Below are 7,026 nucleotides of genomic sequence, written 5' to 3'. Positions count from 1 at the left end.
ATATGACAGCATCCTTGGTCTTTGAGGGAGAGAAGAGGAAAGCCGCCAACTGAGGGGTAAGAAGGGCCTAACTCTTCAGTGTTGAGAACATTCCTTTCTAAAGTCTGGCAACACCATCAGGATTACTGAAGACTGTATTTTTGGCCAGAGCAGAACGAGGAGCCCAATTCTGTCTAGCTTCTGAGCAAAGGAAAAGAAGGCGCCTTGATTTCTGGTCCCTGTGGAGCTGTAAGCATGCTCCTTGACCCTGGAACGTGTCCACAGTGGCCTCTGGGAGGGGCTCCATGCTCATGGGGAGCACATGTAGGACTTGGAAGGCACAGAGATGGCCAACTTTGGGGTAAAATACTCACTTACAAGGGTTCAATACAAACAGGAGGGACCAAATTTCTCCTCGCAGCTTCCATGAGCTATGTTCATAGGTTCTATACAGAGCCTACTTTGCATCATTAAATAGCAGTTGGGTTCCATGTCAAAAGCTGCCCTCTGCGTGCCTGCATAGTCCTTACAGCACATCACATACTTGGTCAGGAATGCTGCCTATAAGTCTCAGGACCTTAGAATGTGGGAGAGTCTTGGGGATTTGCTTTTCAAAGGCATCAGGCCTCTCGGCCTGTCTGAAAGAGTTAGCATAAATCTGGCCCATTAAGACCTAGCTGTGCAGGTCGTATTTTGGCATTTGAGAATAGAGAAAGTAAAGCAAATTTACTAAATCCTGGCCTCTAAGTTACATGAATTCAAGTGCCTAGAAAGTCAACATTCAGAAAATAGTGACTCGTTTCCATGACAGCCATGCTGAAAAGCGTCCCAGCCCAACGTGTGGAGCTCTAACACTCCCTCTCCGCACTCCCCTTTATGACCCTCAGACGTGCTGTGTTCCCAGCCTTCTCACAAAGGCTCCTGACGGTTTCCTTTTTCTTAATAATTCTCAATAATTTTTTTCTAATCTCATTCTGGGGAAGGCAGAGGTTCAAAGGAAAACAACTCAAAACCATGAACCAGCTATTTCAGAACAGGCAATATATTTCCTTCGCTATGGAGAAAAATATGTTTACATAATTTTCATCTAAAAAAAAACCTCCTTAGAAAAGGCAAATCGAGCATATTTCCATAGTCACTGGTCTGCTCCACTCTTAATTGCTGTTTCTATCAAGGTTACTGGAGCCACGGCTCCTTTCTGACCTTTATCATGTCTGAACCCAAACCACCTGACAGTTTCAGTGACCTCTATATTTTTGTCCTAACATAATACCTCACATCATAGGTGTACCCAGTGAATTTGTAATGGTGAGGCCGAAGCTCATCTCAAAAGAAACAGACCTCCCATCTCTACCCCTCTCACACTGACAACTGCAACGAGAAGCTCTTACTCTTAGGCCCAAAGCTATGGGCTTCCCTAGCCAGAAATCTGGAATGAAGTCCCCCAATGAAGTTGAATACAGATAAGCATAATGTTTAAACTGTGCAGGTGAGGAGAGAAGCCAGGGGTTACTGAAGACTGTATTTTTGGCCAGAGCAGAACGAGGAGCCCAATTCTGTCTCAGCTTCTGAGCAAAGGAAAGAAGGCGCCTTGATTTCTGGTCCCTGTGGAGCTGTAAGCATGCTCCTTGACCCTGGAACGTGTCCACAGTGGCCTCTGGGAGGGGCTCCATGCTCATGGGGAGCATGGAAGGCACAGAGATGGCCTACTTTGGGGTAAAATACTCATGTACAAGGGTTCGATACAAACAGGAGGGACCAAATTTCTCCTCGAAGCTTCCATGAGCTATGTTCATAGGTTCTATACAGAGCCTACTTTGCATCATTAAATAGCAGTTGGGTTCCATGTCAAAAGCTGCCCTCTGCGTGCCTGCATAGTCCTTACAGCACATCACATACTTGGTCAGGAATGCGGCCTATAAGTCTCAGGACCTTAGAATGTGGGAGAGTCTTGGGGATTTGCTTTTCAAAGGCATCAGGCCTCTCGGCCTGTCTGAAAGAGTTAGCATAAATCTGGCCCATTAAGACCTAGCTGTGCAGGTCGTATTTTGGCATTTGAGAATAGAGAAAGTAAAGCAAATTTACTAAATCCTGGCCTCTAAGTTACATGAATTCAAGTGCCTAGAAAGTCAACATTCAGAAAATAGTGACTCGTTTCCATGACAGCCATGCTGAAAAGCGTCCCAGCCCAACGTGTGGAGCTCTAACACTCCCTCTCCGCACTCCCCTTTATGACCCTCAGACGTGCTGTGTTCCCAGCCTTCTCACAAAGGCTCCTGACGGTTTCCTTTTTCTTAATAATTCTCAATAATTTTTTTCTAATCTCATTCTGGGGAAGGCAGAGGTTCAAAGGAAAACAACTCAAAACCATGAACCAGCTATTTCAGAACAGGCAATATATTTCCTTCGCTATGGAGAAAAATATGTTTACATAATTTTCATCTAAAAAAAAACCTCCTTAGAAAAGGCAAATCGAGCATATTTCCATAGTCACTGGTCTGCTCCACTCTTAATTGCTGTTTCTATCAAGGTTACTGGAGCCACGGCTCCTTTCTGACCTTTATCATGTCTGAACCCAAACCACCTGACAGTTTCAGTGACCTCTATATTTTTGTCCTAACATAATACCTCACATCATAGGTGTACCCAGTGAATTTGTAATGGTGAGGCCGAAGCTCATCTCAAAAGAAACAGACCTCCCATCTCTACCCCTCTCACACTGACAACTGCAACGAGAAGCTCTTACTCTTAGGCCCAAAGCTATGGGCTTCCCTAGCCAGAAATCTGGAATGAAGTCCCCCAATGAAGTTGAATACAGATAAGCATAATGTTTAAACTGTGCAGGTGAGGAGAGAAGCCAGGGGTCTTTAAAAGGGAGGGCCAGCGAAGAGCATGGTCCACTGTGGTCCTGGCTGGCTCGCCTCCACTGGAATGTTCTACAGGTTCCCACACTCACCCTGCCCCACACTATCCCCCCAAACTCTTTCTTCTCCTATATACTCTTTGCTATAGATGACACCATGGGCTACGCAGATGCCCCAGGCAGAAATGTGGGCATCATCCTAGATTCCTCCCGCTCCATCAGTCGACACTCCATTAGTGTACATTCCTGTCACCAAGATCCTGTGAACTCACTCCTTTGCGTTCTCCCTGCCAATTGCCTTGGTCGATCTTCCTTTTCCTCCTCAATTACTGAAATTTCTTCCAGCTTTCAGTTGGCCTCCAAATTCAGAATCCCCTCTCCCCTTCTCACTTTCATTTATCCTCCACCTGCTGCGAGGGTCCTATGTCCTCCTCAATTACTGAAATTTCTTCCAGCTTTCAGTTAGCCTCCAAATTCAGAATCCCCCGTCCCCTTCTCACTTTCATTTATCCTCCACCCTGCTGTGAGGGTCCTATTTCTAGTATGAAAATCTAAGCAGGTCATTCTGCTGCTGAAATTCCTCCAACAGCTTCTACCAACTTCAGGATACAAGTCAAAATCCTTCATGAAGCCTAGCATCTGGCTCTTCCCTCTACAGACCCCTTTCCCATGTGTCCTTAACACTCAAGCTATCGGACCTATTTGGCCAAGCTGTCTCATGCTCTCCCATTTGCTGTTCCCTCTGCCCTTCCCTCACCTCTTATACTTGGCTGACCTCTAATCATACTTGGGGACTCAGCTCCAGGCCTCTCCTCCTCTGGGAACTGTCCTTGACTTCCCTCCACTTGACTTAGGGCTCTTCTTGGTACCAACCCTGATCCAGAGCAAGTCTCCAAGACAAGGTATTTTTCACAGCTGCGCACCTGCATCAGGTAGTTTGTTTCTCAGGTGACAGTGAGTCCCTTGAGGCAGGAACAATCTCTTCCGCCTCTGTCTCCCCAACAGCTAGTCCAAAGCCTCTCTCAGCAGGTGCTCAAAAAAGCCCACTGACTTGAATGAGGACAAAACAAACCTGTTAATCAATCTTTCTTCCCTTCTTTCTGCTCCCATGCCACATGGCCACCTCACTCGTCAACAGCCCTGGCCTTTGGATAAGTCTTCAGTTGCTGAGTCTCTACATTTCTGAGGACACGCCGCTAATATGAGGGCAAATGTGCTTATTCTACCACAAACGGGCTTCTCTTCCATATTTTCTCTTCTTTCTAGGAAAGCATGGAAGTGTCTTCTTTTCCCCTCTTGGCCACCTGAAGGCTTTGCATGAGAGAAGAGGTAAGAGAGAAGGTTCCACTCACGTGATGCTGAGGGAAAGGGGGATATTATCATTGAGTACCGACTCAGAGTCAAGACTTGTTCCCCTGGGAGAAGCCACAGTGACGTTTTTGCAAAGAACAAGGGCAACTGAATTTAGAAACCACAACCAGCATATTTAGTCCAAACATGTAAAAGCAGCAGCCTCCCCAGGGAATGTCAAAGGGGGGAGCTTTCCTATTCCCATTCAGGATCTCACTTCTGCCCATTAATTTCTAGATGAGTAGATGATCCCATTCTTCCCGTGGCCTGAGACATTCCTCTGAGATCCCTGCCCCAAGGGCCAGCCAATCCGTGCTTTGGAGCTGACTGAAACCTTCAGGATGGCTATTTACTATAAAAGGAAAAACAAATCAAAGCCGGCAGATGATGCTGATCCTCTGAGAGCAGGAGCTGGTCTACTTGGGAGAGAATTTAGTGAGAATCCCTGGCAGGGAGTGCTGATGCGGAGACAAAAAAAGAGTGGGATCGATGTTTATGAAAAAATAAAAAGAGCAAGAATGCTGGGCCGTGAGCTTTATTTCACACTTTTGACCCGAGAGGCACATTCCTCAGGGACAATTCATAGCCAAATCTGGCTGCTCTGTCTAGATGAAAAGGGAAAAACGGATGAACGCAGTGTTTCAGCAAGGTACGCACAAGCTGTTGGCAAGAACGATGAATTCACACTAAATTAAACTCAATTATGGTGACTTTTTATTCTTTCCCCAAGGTGTGGGGTGAGGGCTGACATGCGTCCCCTGGAGATTTGGAACTCCTCCAAATTCTACTATAGCTTCCTTGTTGTTCCCGTAACTGGGGCGTTTAAAAATTAGAAAAACAGCAATTAGCCGATGGCGTCCCGAGGTGGACCAGCGAGCAGCGGGACGGGGCTGACCCTCCCGCCAAAGGGCCTGCTCACAAGAAAAAAGAGCTGTGAATCCGTGAGGAAGTGCTGGCTCTTTTTAAAAGCACTTCATCGGATTTCATATTTCATTTCTCAGAAAGTAGGAATTAAATTTGGAAATTTAAACCAGCATCTGCTCTTGGACCTGGGAATCAAATGACACCCTCCTGGGACAGGCCTGTTCAGGCTGCTTCTCCAGCACTGTCCCGGGAGGCCATCCCAGCGGTGGCCACCCTGTGAGGACCTGTCCAGGCAGGGTTGGGGGAGGGGCACTCAGGTTTCACAAACATTGGCCCCCAACTCAGGAATGCTGCTGTTTTCGGGCATGGACCTTTCTACTGAGGATATACTTTCCCCACAAATAGAATCCTTCCTTAACTCCCATGTTCCGTCCTTCAAATATGTTTTACCCTTTCGTTTGCTAAGGGCTTTATACTGTACATCCCAATCCAGCTCTTTAGGAGAAGAACAGTTCAGTAGGTCAGCAGAGGGTGGGCACACACGGGAGAGAGTCACCCAGTCACCAGTAGCCCTTGGGCCGATAAAGAAAAACTTGGATGTCAGATCTTGTCTGTGTCATTTTTCTGATGGAAGAAGCTCCAAGGAGACAATTCTCATCAACTCTAAAGGAAGGCACTGAAGAGGCGTATACAGTATAGGGGATAGACCTTGAACTCTGGAATATTTTGGCTTTTATTCTAAAACAGGGATAGGACATTTATGTACATTTTCTTTCATTTGTTTCTCTTTAAAAACATGCTCTCTTTACTCATTTCTCAGCTCAAAAGGCCAGCACACCATGAGCAAGCACACCTTTGCCTACTTTGAGAGAATGTCTAAGGTGTGCGAAAGGCTTCCAAAAGAAGAAAAAAAGAAAGAAAAAGAAGGGGGAGTAAAAGGACGAAAGGAAGAAAAGCAAACAAACCTCTCGTACAGAGCTGTGGGACCAGCATTCCTCTCAGGGAGAGGTCTGTATCCTGGTGGGCGGCCTTCTCACAGACCTTCCTCACCCTTCAATACAAAGGCAAGGCCTCCTTCCCACAGTCACCAGCTAGAACCACACATGCGACTGGAAACATGTATGCCCTCCGGACACTCCACTTCGCCTGGAAAAGTCTGGTCCGGAGCAGCGGCTGCCTCTGCCCACCTTGGCCCCTCAGGCACTTCGCTGCCCCAGGGACAGCTGCCCTGCTGGCTAACCCAAAGCATGGCCGAGCCTCACCTGCGACCCCTCCCCTGGGCCTCAGCTGCGTGAGCACAAAACCACGAAGCATAAGATCAGAAATGGGTTTTGCTACGTCTCCAAAATGATGGCACATTTCCCTGAGAACTGTGTGTGTGAGAGAGAGGACACATATCCCCTTCATGCCCAAATGAGCCATTGTAAACGCTTTTACAATGAGCCTGTAAACACGTTTAAAGACCCAATGATATCCTTACAGGAAAACATCAGGACACGCCCCGCATGCTCTGGACACTCAGCACAGGGCCCACCGGGGATGGCGTGGGCAGCGCTTCCCACCGGCTTCATTCCATTTCCAGTCTGGTCCTTTCTTACAACTGGCACCTTTCTGGGTAGTTGTGGGTAGCTTTCTGTGCCAGGCTTCCGTGGCAGGGAGGGGACCCTGTACAGAGCCGCCTATGTCAACACTGACCCTTTTCAAGGGAAAGATGAGAAACAGCAAAACCTCAGGACTACTAAAGCCAGCAAAGGGAGTGTTCTCTGAGCCTCCTCTCAGCCTCCCAGTCCCAGACACATGACTAGTTACTGTTTCTCCCTCCTCAATTGTTATGAGTGTGTCTCCAATGAGCATCTTTCCCTAAGGACTTGCCCGCCCTTGAATAGCTGGTGTCTAGAAATACAGGACGCACGAATCCTCTTTGAACCTATCGTGGGTAATTTGGAGATCTTTATCTCCTGATGAGTCTT

The 7,026-nt window shown here is 47.3% G+C and overlaps 1 protein-coding gene across 1 annotated transcript in view; it reads right to left on the bottom strand.

The window, feature by feature from the left end:
* SAMD4A (sterile alpha motif domain containing 4A) overlaps nt 1-7,026 on the bottom strand; it is a 105,065-nt gene that overhangs the window by 64,162 nt on the left and 33,877 nt on the right.

Source organism: Myotis brandtii, unplaced genomic scaffold, assembly GCF_000412655.1.
Source record: "Myotis brandtii unplaced genomic scaffold, ASM41265v1 scaffold413, whole genome shotgun sequence".
Lineage (NCBI taxonomy): Eukaryota > Metazoa > Chordata > Mammalia > Chiroptera > Vespertilionidae > Myotis > Myotis brandtii.
Note: the sequence above shows the minus strand (reverse complement) of the source record. Positions and strands in the feature narration are given on the sequence as shown.